This window comes from Aquarana catesbeiana, linkage group LG01, assembly GCF_042186555.1.
Source record: "Aquarana catesbeiana isolate 2022-GZ linkage group LG01, ASM4218655v1, whole genome shotgun sequence".
NCBI classification, from domain to species: Eukaryota; Metazoa; Chordata; class Amphibia; order Anura; family Ranidae; genus Aquarana; species Aquarana catesbeiana.
In genome coordinates, this window is record NC_133324.1 from 676659859 (window position 1) to 676678357 (window position 18499).

The 18499-nt window shown below is 42.0% G+C and overlaps 1 protein-coding gene across 2 annotated transcripts in view; it reads left to right on the top strand.

The window, feature by feature from the left end:
* Positions 1 to 236: 236 nt before the first annotated feature.
* The window catches only part of UGT8 (UDP glycosyltransferase 8), a 199443-nt gene continuing 181180 nt past the window's right edge, over positions 237 to 18499 (top strand). The window contains exon 1 of one of the 2 annotated variants that reach the window (XM_073603149.1): positions 237 to 783. The gene's annotated coding sequence lies outside the window, so the exon portion shown is untranslated. The remainder of the gene's footprint in view (positions 784 to 18499) is intronic. The other variant, XM_073603139.1, reaches the window with a different exon arrangement.

Sequence of the window (18499 nt, forward strand, 5' to 3'; positions counted from 1 at the left end):
CACCGCAAACCCATGTAAACATGTTGTAACGATGTAAAGTATTGACTGTTGGGATCTTTGAGAATTTGTGAACTGCTGCATGGTCAGGTACTCTTTTCCTGCGCAGATCCCCCTGAAATGTGGTTGGATTTGTGTATTTAGAAAAGCTGCATCTTAAACTGATCTGTTCTCCCACAATAAAAAAGGCATCCTAACCCAAGCCATGTTTGCACATTGAACTGTATTCCTGTCTCATAAGCAGCACTTGCCTATGTAGCAGGTTGATTGCTGAATGTCAACAGTGTTCTCCATCCTGATGGTGTCAGTCTCAGGGTAGATATGCAGAGAGAAGAGAACTGGGGAGAGGCGGGCTTACAGCTGGGAAATAGACTGAACTTATAAAGGGCACACCAACGTAACAGCAGGGAGAGGGAAAAAGAAAAAGTCAGAGGGTTGGGTAGACATCCAATACTATTATCACACACAGTGCCTGGGCTGCCGCAGACACTATTACATAGGGGGCAGAGTAGGGTGACAACAAAAAAAAAAAAGTCTACAGAGAGGACATCCAGCTGTGTCACCGTGTCTAGAAGGGACCATCCTCGCCTTCTGGCTGGAAGCTACATAATCCTACACTCCTGTAGAATAGGCTGTACCTGCCACCTTATACATTTATCAGCGGACAAGCTTACATCAAAAAGGACGCTCTATGACCCCGAGACATTCCTGCCTCAAATAAGTCACCTGCTTGACATTTGGAGAATTCGTTATCCCAGTTAAGGTACCGTCATCACAAAAGATCAGGTAAGAAAATCAGTTTTGCTTATACTATGCTTTGCAAAATTTCTACTTCTATGACATTGTGAAATAATATAGTAGAATGCTGACATGACGGCTGTTAACGAGCCTTTATTCGTGATTACTGTACGACCTGTCAAACAAAGTCACCTGATCTGCTTATACAAGATTCTAGGAGTTCGAATATTGGGGGTTATTTATGAAAGGCAAATCCACTTTACACTGCAAGTGCACTTAGAAGTGCAGTCGCTCTAAATCTAAGGGGTAGATCTGAAATGAGGGGAGGCTCTGCTGATTTTATCATCCAATCATGTGCAAGCTAAAATGCTGTTTTTTATTTTCCTTGCATGTCCCCCTCAGATCTACAGCGACTGCACTTCCAAGTGCACTTGAAGTGCAAAGTGGATTTTCCTTTAGTAAATAACCCCCATTGTGTAATAAAATGGGAGCAATTTTCCCCAGGTCACGCCTATAGCCATTGGCACACACAAGTATACAAGTAAATGTGTAACGGAGCCATATAAAGATAATCGCCGGTGTGCAAAGTGCAGTATCCCACAGCAACTTGGCTTTCCCTGGAATCACAGCGCTCCAGGATTCATTCTGATTGGCTACTAGGGAATAACGCACACCGCGCATGGGTATTCCACTTGTTGATTTAATAAGGAGAAATATATAGGTTTGCCAGGATAAGTCAGAAAATGCTGAGCGTCTATTACGTATTTATATAGAAACATTTTGCTGTGCCCTGTTTACAGTGTTGTCATAAGAAGTAGGTGGACTATATAGAGTGAAGGCAATCATTTCAAAACCCTCTCTCCAGAACATCATAAAAAAAGTACAACGTTCAACAAAGCTTTTAGCAGCATAAAAATAGAACAAACAGAACAGTAAATAGTGTGACTGATCAGTGGTAAAATAAAGAAACACAGAGATAACAAAAGGGTAAGTCGGCAAAAGCGCAATCCATGTGACGTTTATATTACCATGTGATAGTTGCTCATTTTTACGCACAAGTACAAAAACTGTTTTGCATTTAGTTGAATCAGTATGCACATCATGGGGTTGTTTTTTTATGCCTTTGTATGTAATACTTCACCAACATTATTCTAACATTGCATTCTAATTGACGTTAAAGCAGTAAAAAGCCCAAAAAACAAAAATGTCACTTCCTGTCTTATGCAGGCCATACATTATACAGTTTTTTTGAACAATTTTCTTTTACATTTAACAAGACCATATAATATGAGGTCAAACCTAAACACTTTCAATTTGTATGCAGTCAAGCAGGCCCTTGCACTACATAGTTGAAGGTAAATCTAAAGGAAATTGGACACGAAAATTGTATAATGTTTGCAGCTTTAGACTTTCTTTCTTTTATATTCACCTGGTGACCGGCCAGCAACACACTGCCTCTCTTTTGCTGGCCATACATTATACAATTTTTTTTGTACAATTTTCCTTTAGAGTTAACAAAACCATATAATATGAGGTCACACCTAAACACTTTCAATTTGTATGTGGTCAGGCAGGTCCTTGCCTTACATAATTGAAGGTAAATCTAAAAGAAATTGAATAAGAAAATTGTATAATGTATGGTAAGCTTTTCTCCACTCTGGATGAAAAAGCAACAGAAACACATTTGGACAGCTGCATCATCAACCTGGAGAGCTTTATTGGCACTAGCAGATTAGGTAGACAAATTAATGCCAAACTGCAGCTAACACTTTTTAAGCTGTTATAGCAACAGTTTATTTTACTTTTGGGATAAAGGTTCTACATAAATGAATAACAGCTGTTCACTGTAAGCACCCCTGTCAGTGTGTAAATGGTTTGGCTCAACCCCCTAACTGACACTTTTTGCTGGGCAGCTTGGTCTGTTAAAGGAAGATAAAAAATACAGACATGCTGGCAGGATCACCTTTACTTTTACCAGGTGAAAGACAAAGAAAAACATCTAAGAATTGGTAAGCTGCAATATACATTTTTTGTCTTTCGGTTTAATACCGTGGGGTTTTAGGAGGTGTCTCCTGAGAAGAGCAGAAAATTAGATGGGGATAAAATAGTGCTTCTCTGAAAAAATATTGATTCGTGAGAAAATGACTGTATGTTACTGCGATGTTCTTCATGAGAACGTTACCAGAATGACATACAGAGGAAATCCCCGTAGATGTATTTTGAATTGTATATCTTACTAAGATACTAAGATATTTTGCCAGGCTGTTATTTGAATGTGATAATCATCTGATAAATTTGAGGGGAAAATAAAGCAGTTTATACTGGCAGATGGTTAGTGTTTTATGCTTAAAGAAAAAAAAATGACAGCATATGTGGGGTACTGTATAAAAGCCATTTTCAACCGGGGCTCTATGGAACCCTAAGGTCCCTCCAGAGGTTTATAGGGGTTCCTTATGTAGTGACTGATTGACCTCCCACCTGATAGTGCCTGCATAGTTATGGGACCATTGGCATGATACTAATGATCTTTTTAGCTGTCTGTAAAGGTTGGCAATCTGACCATCACTGAAAAGAAGGTATTATTCCCAATGACCACCAATGTAAGAAACATTCCTCCCACTGACCACCAATGTAAGAAAGGCAATCTTCCCACTGACCAACAATTTAAGTGGCATTCTTCCAATTGGCCACCAATGTAAGGGAAACATTATTCTCCCTGACATCATGGTAAGGTAGCCATTCCTCCCACCGACCACCAATGTAAGAAGAATTCTTCCCACTGATCACCAATTTAAGTGGAATCCTTCCCACGGACCACCAATGTTAGGAGCATTCTTCCCACTAACTTCCAATATAAGCAGCATTGTTCCCACGGACCACCAGTGTAAGCATGGGCGTCCGCAAAACTTTTTTCATGGGGGGGCATCATTTTAAGGTCACCAATGCTCCGCCCCTTTTCAATAATGTCATGAAGATGAGGGGCTTAGTCAATATCATTTAAAGTGTGATAACCCTCCCCCTTCCACTGCCACATTTGGCACATTTTGTTTCTGCAATAATAATCCCCAATATTGGTGTCAGTTTCTACAATAATAATCCCCAATATTGGTGTCAGTTTCTGCAATAATAATCCCCAATATTGGTGCCAGTTTCTGCAATAATAATCCCCAATATTGGTGCCAGTTTCTGCAATAATAATCCCCAATATTGGTGCCAGTTTCTACAATAATAATCCCCAATATTGGTGTCAGTTTCTACAATAATAATCCCCAATATTGGTGTCAGTTTCTACAATAATAATCCCCAATATTGGTGTCAGTTTCTGCAATAATAATCCCCAATATTGGTGCCAGTTTCTGCAATAATAATCCCCAATATTGGTGCCAGTTTCTACAATAATAATCCCCAATATTGGTGTCAGTTTCTACAATAATAATCCCCAATATTGGTGTCAGTTTCTACAATAATAATCCCCAATATTGGTGTCAGTTTCTGCAATAATAATCCCCAATATTGGTGTCAGTTTCTACAATAATAATCCCCAATATTGGTGTCAGTTTCTGCAATAATAATCCCCAATATTGGTGCCAGTTTCTGCAATAATAATCCCCAATATTGGTGCCAGTTTCTGCAATAATAATCCCCAATATTGGTGCCAGTTTCTGCAATAATAATCCCCAATATTGGTGCCAGTTTCTGCAATAATAATCCCCAATATTGGTGCCAGTTTCTGCAATAATAATCCGCAATATTGGTGTCAGTTTCTGCAATAATAATCCCCAATATTGGCGTCAGTTTCTGCAATAATAATCCCCAGTATTGGTGCCAGTTTCTGCAATAATAATCCCCAGTATTGGTGCCAGTTTCTGCAATAATAATCCCCAATATTGGTGTCAGTTTCTGCAATAATAATCCCCAATATTGGCGTCAGTTTCTGCAATAATAATCCCCAGTATTGGTGCCAGTTTCTGCAATAATAATCCCCAGTATTGGTGCCAGTTTCTGCAATAATAATCCCCAATATTGGCGTCAGTTTCTGCAATAATAATCCCCAATATTGGCGTCAGTTTCTGCAATAATAATCCCCAGTATTGGTGCCAGTTTCTGCAATAATAATCCTCAATATTGGTGTCAGTTTCTGCAATAATAATCCCCAATATTGGTGTCAGTTTCTGCAATAATAATCCCCAATATTGGTGTCAGTTTCTGCAATAATAATCCCCAATATTGGTGTCAGTTTCTGCAATAATAATCCCCAATATTGGTGTCAGTTTCTGCAATAATAATCCCCAATATTGGTGTCAGTTTCTGCAATAATAATCCCCAATATTGGTGTCAGTTTCTGCAATAATAATCCCCAGCGTTGGTGCAGTAGCTGCAATATTAGCCCCAGCATAGATGGTCAGTGGCGATATGCTAATTTAAAACTATGCAGCATGAAGGAGCTAATTAACACTGACATTAGACACTAATTCAGCTTGAGGGGTTAATTAACTGCTTCTGGCCACTAATGCATTAGAGATCAATGGCAGTGTTCATAAACACCTTGTGCTTTTGTGGCCAGTGTCAGTACATTAACCCCTTCATGCTGCATATTACTGGCTAATGGCTTAATTAACCCCCAATCACAAAAGCCACCACAGCTCCCAAGACATTAACCAGTCCAGTGCACTGGAAAAGCGTCACTGCAACATTACACTGTTAAGCAACATATATTCCCCTCTGTCTGCCATTGCTCACTTACCTAATTCCAGCAACATGCACGCTCCCTCGCGGTGCCTCTCTCTCTTCCTGTCCCGGCCTCTGAATGACATCATGTCAGAGGCGGTGACTAGAAATGATCTGTGCGGCGGAGTTCACTCCTCCTGACAGAGAAGTGTAACTGATGTCTTCTCAGCTGAGTGTAGGAGCGCAGGGAGCGTTCCAGCACTCGGCACCCCGCTGCAGCTCTGCAAGGACACTTTAGGCTTGACTTGGGTAGTGATCTGTGACTGTGTACTGATGTGCATGTTCATCTGCCATCATGTATACTTTAGCCGGCACTGCCCGCACTGTCACGTTGCCGATTCCGGGGGGGGGGGGGGCACTTGACCCCCCTTGCCCCCTGCTGTGGATGCCCATGAGTGTAAAGGAGCATTTTTCCTTCTGACCACCAATGTAAGGAGCATGCTTCCCACTGACCATCAATGTAAGGAGTATTCTTCCCACTGATCACCAATGTAAGGGTGACATTCTTCCCACTGACCATCAATGTAAGGAGCATTCTTCCCACTGGCCACCAATGTAAGGGTGACATTCTTCCCACTGGCCACCAATGTAAGGGGGTTTTTCCCCAGAAAAAGTGGGAAAGTGTTGCAGAAAATTACTCACTCATTCCCACAATGTATCTTTTGGTAAAGTGGATCCCGGTGTAGGAATATGAAAACAAAGGACACAGTTTATGTTGGGGTTAGTGATAGCGTTAGGTTTACAGGGAGGATTAAGGCCTATTCACACCAGGACAGTCTATTGTGGTGAGTTTAATTCATGGGAGTTAACATGCTTGGCATTAGGGTAGCCCATCTAAATAATCTGCCTAACACAAAAATAGGGCATGCAGCATTTTGCTAGCTCAGTGCACGACAAGCAGTGACGTGAATTACAGTGAGTAGTGGGACACTGCAACGCAGGTGTGTTGGCAAAGCTTTGGGATGTCAATGACCGTTTTAAATGGCACTGCAGTGCACCAACACATATAGAATGCGTTACCTCGTGCAGTACCATGTGCATTACCACAGTGCAGTAGTGTGACTTGGATCTTAGAGTCAGAGGAACCATGGGATCAGACCCTGCACACTGTTTCAGGAGCTTTGAGCTGAAAACTACCCATGCTGAGCTATCAATACTGAAAGCTATTGTATTGGGCCTGGCATGCTGGCTGATAACAAGAACGGGGCGCAAACAAACTGAAAAATACTGAACACCCCCCCCCCCCCCCCATCAATTGCAGCCTCACTGTGCCAAACAAATGCAGCCATTGTGCCCATCAAATGCAGCCACTGTGCCCATCAAATGCAGCCACTGTGCTCATCAAATGCAGCCACTTGTGGCCATCAAACGTAGCCACTTGTGGCCATCATATGCAGCCACTTGTGCCCATCATATGCAGCCACTTGTGCCCATCATATGCAGCCATTTGTGCCAATCAAATGCAGCCACTTGTGCCCATCATATGATCAGGTGCTTCAACCCCCCCCCCTCCAACCCCCCCATAGTATTTCATGTGTCCGACATGCTGAAAGGGGCCAGGCACATGAATAGGGAGTGTGGTGGAACTGATGGGGGGGCGGCGCCCGTGCGCCCACAATGCACGATCCGCCACTGCGGAAAACACTGGTAAGAATTTATTTTTGTGACCAGAGATCTTTGAAACATTGATTCTTAAACCAAACAGTAGTATGTGTCAGTTAACATGACTATAACAATATGACTTTGACAATGGAGTACATGACAACTAGAAACAAGCACCGGTACATATTTCTAGTTGTCTACTGGAACATAATATGAAGTTCTCATGGTACAGGTCATTGTGTGTGAGGACTTAAACAGAAGTATTGCCATCACAACAGACCATGCATCTTTCAGATTTGTTAAAAGCTGTAGCGAGGTTCAAGTAGGCTTAGCAGTGTGCATATAAGGTTCTCATTGTATGACCGTTCACATATGCAGTCATTGCAATGCTGAGTCACACAGGGTTAAGCCAGAGCCAGCTGAGAAATGAATAGCTCTGAATTAATATTAGAGGGAGAAAATCACCAGAGACCATGGGAAAATATCACTCAGGGAAACGCCGGTCCTCAGGATAAGTAATAGCAGCATTTAGAAATGCTCCTGGCTGTGACCTGCCTCCTGATTGGCTGGGAGGCACTGTAGTGTGAAGATAGCAAAAATTAATTCGCTATGGTCACACAATTGGGTGGGATCAGGGTGCACTTACTGCACCCCGAGCCCAACCTTGTTTGAAGCAGGTTAGAGCCTCTGGCTCTAATCACATGCTTAAAAAAAAACCACCCCTTCTCACCCCCGCCATAGGAATCCATGTGTCCGGCGTCCTGAAAGGGGCCAGGCGCATAGATAGGGAGGCGGCGGCAGGTAAAGGGGGGACGGCACCCGTGCACCCTCAATGCACGGGCCGCCACTGGGGTAGGGTGATAGGGTGGTTGTCACATCCTCTATGTTCCCTTCCTTGTTGGGTGCCAAGCAAAAGTCACATGAGAGGCCTATCCCGGGGTGGGTTCTTTTGGGCTACGCTCTGCACTTTAGATAGGGTCACTTGCCTTATACACATGGTACCTTTACTGCAACTGCCGACTGATAAAAAACTCTCTCGTTGTTACTGTACATCCACACTGTCACTTGTGCAATTAGGAGAGGGCACCCAGAGCCCTTGCCCTCTCTGTAATCTATAGCTGTTTTCTTTTAAATCCCTTGCCCTCTCCACCTGTCCAGCATATCACCACTACCTCAATCCCAATAACGGTATGGAGCACCGCCGTGTACCTAGCGCTGGGTCCATATGTGTACGTCACTTAACTCTTCCGTACCTCTGTACAGGCTGAAGCTACCAGCAGTGCTGATCTGCTCTCACTGTCCAGACTCTAGCAGTGGCGACGAGCAGCACATCTCTCTAGCTCTGAGCCACAGGCCCCCCTGTTCCTTTTATATCACACAGAATCAGTGGTTTGGACCCAGCAAGACCCGCCAAAAATAAAACCTGGGAACATAATTAACCATACCCTTCCCAAGCATTAACCTACGTGCCTACAGGCATCTCCTTGCTCCTGTGCACAAAAACTAAAGTACAAGTAAAGCAGTTAACCACAGTAGCCACTATCATGTATTGCTTCATTTGAATAGAAAACCCTAATTTGGATAATATGAACAACTTTTACTGTGAACTTCCTTCTATGTTTGTACATCAGGCCTGTATATCAAGTGCATTCTCCCCAGGCCAGACACGGTCCTAACTTCCCCATGTCTCTTTCAGGATTTTCAGTCAGTATTTGTTCCTGGCTACTAAAGCTAAAGGAATTTTAGATAAATACTGCAGTGATGTGGTCTGCTGCTCATGGTGGATCAGGGTAGGTGGACTGTGTACTCTAGTGCTATGTATTTTTTTTTTAATATTTTATGATACAGTGCCTTGCAAAAGTATTCACCCCCCTTGGATTTTTACCTATTTTGTTACATTACAGCCTTTAGTTCAATGTTTTTTTATCAGAATTATATGTGATGGATCAGAACACAATAGTCTAAGTTGGTGAAGTAAAATTAGAAAAATATATACATAAAACTATTTTTCAGAAAAAAAAATGTATAATTGGCATGTGCGTATGTATTCACCCCCTTTGTTATGAAGCCCATAAAAAGCTCTGGTGCAACCAATTACCTTCAGAAGTCACATATTAGTGAAATGATGTCCACCTGTGTGCAATCTAAGTGTCACATGATCTGTCATTACACATACACACCTTTTTGAAAGGCTCCAGAGGCTGCAACACCTAAGCCATAGCTCCCAACTATCCCTGATTTCGAGGGACTGTCCCTGATTTGGAGCAAAGTCCCTCTGTCCCTCTTCCCCCCTCATTTGTCCCTCATTTTGGTCTGTTCTATATAGTTGTATATAAAATGCACTTTTTATCTTTCAAAAAGTGTTTCCTAGTGCTAAACCTTTCATCCAAATTCTAAATTGCTGCATTTGTAAACTTTTAAAGCCAATATAAAGGAATAGTAGTGGTAAAAAAAAAAAAAAGCTCTTGTGGATTTATTAACCCTTTTTTTTTAGTTAAATCTCCTTTCAGGGGGTGTGGCAGGGGCGTGTCCTATGCCTACATATAAAAGTACATCTTCGCCAGCACACCATGGATCAACAAGTAAAGTCGTCCAAAAAAGGTTCTTTTAATAGAAAAAAGTTACATCACAAGAGAGGTGCAATGTTTCGGGGCCGCGCAGGACCCGAAACGTTGGACCTCTCTTGTGATGTAACTTATTTCTATTAAAAGAACCTTTTTTGGACGACTTTACTTGTTGATCCATGGTGTGCTGGCGAAGATGTACTTTTGTCTGATGCTTCCAGAACCCAACTGGTAATCGCTACAGCACCCATTAATGTTTGTGCCATTTTTTCCGGGAACGCGTGCGATTAGAATATCAGATTGACTGCTATGCCTACATATGTTTGCTAGTAGGTGTCCCTCATTCCCATCTAAAAATGTTGGGAGGTATGCCTAAGCAAGAGGCACCACTAACCAAACACTGCCATGAACACCAAGGAACTCTCCAAACAAGTAAGGGACAATGTTGTTGAGAAGTATAAGTCAGGGTTAGGTTATAAAAAAATATCCAAATCTTTGATGATCCCTAGGAGCGCCATCAAATATAACCAAATGGAAAGAACATCGCACAACAGCAAACCTGCCAAGAGACGGCCGCACACCAAAACTCACGGACCGGGCAAGGAGGGCATTAATCAGAGAGGCAGCACAGAGACCTAAGGTAACCCTGGAGGAGCTGCAGAGTTCTACAGCAGAGACTGGAGTATCTGTACATAGGACAACAATAAGCCGTACGCTCCATAGAGTTGGGCTTTATGGCAGAATGGCCAGAAGAAAGCCATTACTTTCAGCAAAAAACAAAATGTCACGTTTTGAGTTTGCGAAAAGGCATTTGGGGGACTCCCAAAATGTATGGAGGAAGGTGCTCTGGTCTGACGAGACTGAAATTGAACTTTTTGGCCATCAAAGAAAACGCTTTGTCTGGCACAAACCCAACACATCACATCACCCAAAGAACACAATCCCCACAGTGAAACATGGTGGTGGCAGCATAATGCGGTGGGGATGTTTTTCAGCGGTCGGGACTGGGAAACTGGTCAGAGTTGAGGGAAACATGGATGGTGCTAAATACAGAGATATTCTTGAGCAAAACCTATACCACTCTGTGCGTGATTTGAGGCTAGGACACACTGCTAAAGCAACACTTGAGTGGTTTAAGGGAAACATGTAAATGTGTTGGAATGGCCTAATCAAAGCCCAGACCTCAATCCAATAAATAATCTGTGGTCAGACGTAAAAATTGCTGTTCACAATCACAAACCATCCAACTTGAAGGAGCTGGAGCAGTTTTGCAAGGAGGAATGGGCAAAAATCCCAGTGGTAAGATGTGGCAAGCTCATAGAGACTTATCCAAAGCGACTTGGAGCTGTGATAGCCGCAATAGGTGGCTCTACAAAGTATTGACTTTAGGGGGGTGAATAGTTATGCACATTGACTTTCTCTGTTATTTTGTCCTATTTGTTTTTTGCTTCACAATAAAAAAAATCATCTTCAAAGTTGTGGTCATGTTCTGTAAATTAAATGATGCAAATCCTCAAACAATCCATGTTAATTCCAGGTTGTGAGGCAACAAAACACGAAAAATGCCAAGGGGGGTGAATACTTTTGCAAGGCACTGTAGGTTTACTTTAAAACTTCATCTTTTTGCACATATGGATGGAAACTGTCTCCTGTCATTCAATGATATCAGTATAACTTGATATTATTTATTTATTAATGTATGAAAAATGTACGGTATTCATGCACAATTATGCCCTGTACACACGATAGGATTTTCCGACAACAAAATTCATGTTTTTTTTCCGACGGATGTTGGCTCAAACTTGTCTTGCATACACACGGTCACACAAATCTTGTTGGAAATTCCGAACGTCAAGAACGCGGTGACGTACAACGCGTAAAACGAGCCGAGAAAAATGAAGTTCAATAGCCAGTGCGGCTCTTTTGCTTGATTCCGAGCATGCGTGGAACTTTGTGCGTCGGAATTGTGTACACACGATCAGAATTTCCGACAACGGATTTTGTTGTCGGAAAATTTGAGAACCAGCTCTCAAATTTTGTGTGACGGAAATTCCAATGGAAAATGTCTGATGGAGCCTACACACGGTCGGAATTTCCGACAACAAGCTCCCATAGAACATTTTCCGTCGGAAAATCCGACCGTGTGTACAGCAGTGTCCATCGAGTTGATGCACAATGAATAAAAGAAAGCACAAAGTACTATGTATAAAAAAAAATTTGCATTTCATTACATTTCTGTAGTAAGCTGGGAACTTTGCCTAAGATAACATATATATATATGTCACAAATCTTGCCACAAACAAGAGTGCTGAAGTAACACAGATTTTTCTAAAGATATTTATATTTAGCTGTCTTTAGTGTAAACTTATTTTTACACATCACTGTATGTCCATACAACAAACATTGTAGCTTGCTGAAGTTGCTCAACAAGATTCCACGTAGGCCCTCATCAAGGGAAAGGTTATTTGTAAAATCATATAGAGAATGAACTAAAAACAACAACAGTGCTGAAGGTTATGAGTAGATTTCCGCCTCCTCCTCCTTTTTTGTCTGAAAACTTGATATTAACCACTTCAATACTGGCCACCTACACCTCCTTCCTGCCCAGGCCAATTTTCAGCTTTCAGCGCTGGCGTATTTTTAATGGCAATTGTGCGGTCATGCAACGCTGTATCCAAATGAAAAAAAGACTGAAAATTTTGTAAATAAGTAATTTTTCTCCCTCACTGATGTGCGCTGATGAGGCTGCATTGATGGGCACTGATGAGGCGACACTGATGATGTGGCACTGATGAGGAGGCACTAATATGCAGCACTGATGGGCACTGATAGGCGACACTGATATGCAGCACTGATGGGCACTGATAGGCAGCACTGATATGTGGCACTGATGGGCAGCCTTTATGGGCACTGATTTACGAAAGGCAAATCCACTTTGCACTACAACTGAAAGTGCACTTTCAAGTGCAGTCGCTGTAAATCTGAGGGGTAGATTTGAAATGTGGGGAAGCTCTGCTGATTTTATCATTCAATCATGTGCAAGCTAAAATGCTGTTTTTTATTTTCCTTGCATGTCCCCCTCAGATCTACAGTGACTGCACTTCCAAGTGCACTTTCAGTGCACTTTAAAGTGCACTTGTAGTGCAAAGTGGATTTGCCTTTAGTAAATAACCCCCAGTGTATCAGAGTGACATGCCGCACCACCAATCTCCACTTGTTCTGAAGAACGTCATATGAAGTCCTGTCAGAACAATTAAACCACTGCCCAGTCGTCATTTTGCTATAGGCAGGGTGGGAAGTGCGTAAACCCTTACTAAACCCAGGACCCTGCATTCACTATATCTGGTCTACCACAGTACACAGAACATGGAAATGCAATTATTTTAGTAAATATAAACTGCTAAATACCTTTTATCTTCAGCAGTATATAGCAGTCTTGTGACTTCTATCAGTGTCTGGTTAAAGCTTGTAGGAGGAATTTTTCATTCCCCCATGATTGTCCTGTGAGGCTGCAGGACCCTTGACCCACTATCTGGACAGTGCTGATTGGCCCTCTGCTGATCGCATGCATTCTCTCAAGAAAAAAACTCTCTAGCAATATACACCAAACTGAGCATGTGCAGTTTGTCCCCTAGCCTCTGTTCTATCAGCAGATGGATTGAGGACTGTGGAAGAAGGGGAGGATCAGAGCAGACAGGATCGAGCAGTCTTTTTACACAATGCAAAGGATCAACCCCTTAGGTTCCACAGTGAGTATAACAAGAATGCTTTACTGCATATACAGACTGATTTTACTGTTGTGGGTTTAGTAAAACTTTAAAAATCACTTTCACTCCCAATGACAGTGATCTCCAGGACCAATAGTAAGAGTGAATCTCCTGAGCAGGTGATATATAATTTTCCAATTTTACACGTTCCTAGAAATGGCAGCAAGTAGGTGGGTGCTGTAGCAGCTACCAGCAGGAAACCGGTAACACCATCATTCAAAGTATATTGCCAGCATACCATAAATCTTAGGAATAGCATACAAACAAGTTAGAATGGTCACTTCACAACAATAGTCCCCAGCAGGGACTAATCAAATTATATCCAACAAATGGGCTGTGTACAGTGGATTCATTTTACTTTGGGACCCAGGCTGTTTCAAGTTCATGGGTCCTCTCCCAGTTAATAGAATGATTGAATGATAGAATGAAGGGTTATTGTATATACAAAGCTCCCAACTGTCCCTGATTTGGAGGGACTGTCCCTGATTTGGAACAAAGTCCCTCTGTCCCTCTTTCCTCCTCATTTGTCCCTCATTTTGGTCTGATCTATATAGTTGTATATAAAATGCACTTTTTATCTTTCAAAAAATGTTTCCAAGTGCTAAACCTTCCATCCAAATTCCAAATTGCTGCATTTGTACATTTTTAAAGCCAATATAAAGGAAAAGTAGTGGTAAAAAAATTCTCTTGTGGATTTAATTAACCTTTTCTTTTTTTGGTTAATTCTCCTTTAACCACATGCCGACCAGTCACCGCAGTTGTACTGCGGCAACATGGCTCGGCAGAGTGAATCACCGTCATGGTACATCGGTACCACAGACGACCACTAGGGGGTGCGTGTGCGCCACCGGAGGCGCGCGCGCACCCATGGAGTCGATGCGAGTGCCCGGTGGTCACGATCACCGCCGGGCTCCCGCGATTGCTCGGGGGAAACCGAGAACCAGAATCTGTGTGTGTAAACACACAGTTTCCGGTTCTCTGAGGGGCGAACAGACAGATCGTCTGTTCATACAGAGTATGAACAGATGATCTGTCATGTCCCCTGCACAGTCCCCTCCCCCTTCAGTTAGATAATGTATTAGGATACACTTAACCCCTTCACTGACCCCTAGTGGTTAACCCCTTCACTGCCAGTGACATTTTTACAGTAATCAATGCAATTTTATAGCATTGATCGTTGTAAAAATGCCAATGGTCCCAAAAATGTGTCAAAATTGTCCGACGTGTCTGCCATAATGTCGCAGTCCCGCTAAAAATCGCAGATCGCCGCCATTACTCGTAAAAAAAAAAAAAATAATAATAAAAAAGCCATAAAACTATCCCCTATTTTGTAGACGCTATAACTTTTGCGCAAACCAATCAATATGCGCTTATTGCGATTTTTTTTACAAAAAATATGTAGAAGAATACATATCGGCCTAAACTGAGGAAAAAAAATTTTTTATATATTTTTGGGGGATATTTATTATAGCAAAAAGTAAAAAATATTGCGTTTTTTTCAAAATTGTTGCTCTTTTTTTCTTCAAAGCGCAAAAAATAAAAACCGCAGAGGCAATCAAATACCACCAAAAGAAAGCTTTATTTGTGGGAAAAAAAGGACGTCAATTTTTTTTGGGTGAAACGTCGCACGGCCGCACAATTATCAGTTAAATCGGCGCAGTACCGAATCGCAAAAAGTGCTCTGGTTTTTTGGCCAGCCAAATGGTCCGGGGCTGAAGTGGTTAAGGGGGTGTGGCAGAGGGTGTGTCCTATGTCTACATACGTTTGATAGTAGATGTCCCTCATTCCCATCTCAAAATGTTGGGAGGTATGTATATAGCGATCTGGGTTTTGCTTCTGACATTTTTAATTGCATCTAATGTAGCAGATTACTCTTTGCAAATTACTTGTTTGGTGGCAACAGATTGTGTCACCAATACTTCCAGGTACTGCCCATCATTATTTTTATTGTGTGTGACCTTTTAGTTACTTTTACCAAGAAGGATATGAGGTTGTCAATTTTGACCTTCTTCTGAATTAGTCTCAAATCAAAACTAGATTTACTATAAACAACATTGAACTGTAGAACTTTATACAGAGGTGGTGGAAGCCAAAGGATTGACTTTTATAAAGGCAAGGCCTATGAAAGTTAGAAGAATAGTTTACACACTGATAAAAAGTTTGCCCTGCAAAGCAACTATTTGTATACATTTTATCATGCAATGCTTTGTGCAAAAGGGCTGCAATGTAATGTATGCCTTGTTAGGGCGACTGCTCTGGCTTTAATCTAATCTTGGCTGATTAGGAGTTTCAGAATTTTGATGATATTCCACAAGGTGTTTTAGTTGTGAATAGAGGAGGGAAGATCATAACTTCTACCAGGTTTTTATTGTGGTCTGTAACTTCATTGGGATGATTTATCTCACTTTACCACCCTGTGACACCAGGACAAGAGATTAGAATAATGAGGGTCACTGAAAAAGAAGGCACATTTTCTGTAACATTGGCTTGGTCTTTGACAGTGGCCACCAACAGTAATAAGAAACTGACATAGGTTCTAACCCTTTCCCTTTTTTTCCATACATCTGCTAAAGCAAAATAATAAGTATACTTTTGAGAGCTTTGACATTTTTTGCAGTTTTTCGGTGTTCATGGATGTGAATGTAAATGTGTGTTATGATCAACCCCTCAAAAAAAAAAAAAGAATAAACCACAATATCAAGAAAAAAAGTCCTGCATAAATGTTAAGGGTTTCAGCAAAAGAGCTTTCCGGTTGTTGTTTTTAAACACAAATGCACCTCCTTTCCACCACTAGTTTCTTTCATCCACGGAATGCCCCTAGTTTTTCAGGTTATGTAACCTAGTTTCATTTAGGTCTAGTCTAGTCTCGAAGACTGAGAAAATCTTGCATGTTGTAGAGCATCATGGACTCACTCAGTGGTGCATATTGGGAAGCCCAGAGTTGACCTTTAACCACTTGCCGACCAACCGCCGCGGTTTCACTGCGGCAGAATGGCACAGCTGGGCGAAACAACGTTATGTAACGTTGATTCGCCCTGTGGCCACTAGGGGCACCCGCTGCTCGCCCCCGGAGCCGATGCGAGCGCCGGTAGTCACGATCCCTGCCAGGCTCCCAGGATCGCTGGTGACACACCGAGAACCGGGATCTGTGTGTGTAAACGCACAGTTTCCGGTTCTTTGAGGGGAAAAGAGACTGATCGTCTGTTCATACAAAGTATGAACAGCGATCTGTCATCTCCCCTAGACAGTCCCATCCCCCCTACAGTTAGAACACAGAGAGGGAACACAATTAACCCCTTGATCGCCCCCTAATGTTAACCCCTTCCTTGCCAGTGACATTTTTGCAGTAATCCGTGCATTTTTATAGCACTGACTGCTATATAAATGCCAATGGTCCCAAAAATGTGTCAAAAGTGTCTGATGTGTCCGCCACAATGACGCAGTCCTGATTAAAATTGCAGTTCGCCGCCATTACTAGTAAAAAAAAAAAAAATAATCATAAACATGCTATAAATCTATCCCCTACTTTGTAGGCACTATAACTTTTGCGCCAACCAATCCATATACGCTTATTGTGATTTTTATTACCAAAAATATGTAGAGGAATACAGATCGGCCTAAACTGAGAAAAAATTTGCTTTTTTTAAAAAAAAATGGGGATATTTAATATAGTAAAAAGTACAAAATATTGCGTTTTTTTTTTTTTTGAATTGTCGCTCTTTTTTTGTTTATCGCGCAAAAAATGCAAACCGCAGAGATGATCAAATGCCACCAAAAGAAAGCTCTATTTGTGGGGAAAAAAAGGACATCAACTTTGTTTTGTTGGGTGCAGTGTTACACGACTGCGCACTTGTCAGTTAAAGTGGCGCAGTGCCGAATCGCAAAAGATGGCCTGGTCATTCAGCAGCCAAACCTTCCGGGGCTAAAGAGGTTAAAGAGTAACAACACTTTTGTTGAGAAAAAACAAAACATTCCCCTCTGGGTGTTCTGTGTACTTTGCAAGGATTTTACCAAACTTTCTTGCAGATTCCTACCTGCTTCTGCTCTGAAGTAATAACTCTTAGGCGTGATTCACACCTATGCATTTTTAGTGCTTTTTGCATTTTGCAGATTTGCACTACAGTCCATTTAATATAGTTTCCTATGGAACACGTTCTGTAGAGCAAATCTGCAAAATGCAAAAAGCACTAAAAATGCATAGGTGTGAATCCAGCCTTAGGCATCTATGCATGTTGCTTTTGGGCGTTTTTGGAGGTTTTTTTTTCATGCTTGCCACGTTTTTGAGCAGCGTTTTTGTGGCCTTTTTGCCGCGATTTTGCCGCGATTTTGCCACGATTTGCGTTTTGCGTTTTTTTTTTTACAGTTTTTTTTTACAGTCTAAAAAAAAAATTAAAAACAAAAAAAAAAAAAAAAACAAAAAACAAAAAACGCCAAAAACGCATCAAAAACGCTGCAAAAACGCTGCAAAAACGGTGCACTTACGTTTTTGATGCTTGTCCATTGAATTCTATTACATGCAAAACGCTGCATTTTGCATGAAAAAAAGTCCCTGACCCTTTCCAAAAATGCAGAGAAACAAAAAGGCATTGATGTGAACATGTTCCATAGGAACCCATGTTAAAAAATTCCCGTGCATTTCTGCAAAATGCAAAATGCATCAAAAAACGCGCTAGTGTGAATGGAGCCTTAGATCATGTCTTGTGCAGGACTGATTCTGAATGGTAGGCCCCTTTCACACTGGAGCGGTTTTCAGGCGGTATTGCGCTAAAAATACCGCCTGAAAACCACCCCTAAACAGCCTCCGCTGTTTGTTCAGTGTGAAAGCCCGAGGGCTTTCACACTGAAGCGGTGCGCAGGCAGGGCGGTGAAAAAAGTCCTGCAAACCGCTTTTTTGGAGCGGGGAAGGAGCGGTGTATTCACCGCTCATTCACCGCTTCTGCCCATTGAAATCAATGGGAAAGCGCGGCTATACCGCGGCAATACCGCGGCTATAGCCGCGCTGTATGAGGGATTTTAACCCTTTTTCGGCCGCCAGCGGGGGTTAAAACCGCACCGCTAGCGGCCGAATACCACAGCAAGAACGACGGTACAGCAGCGCTAAAA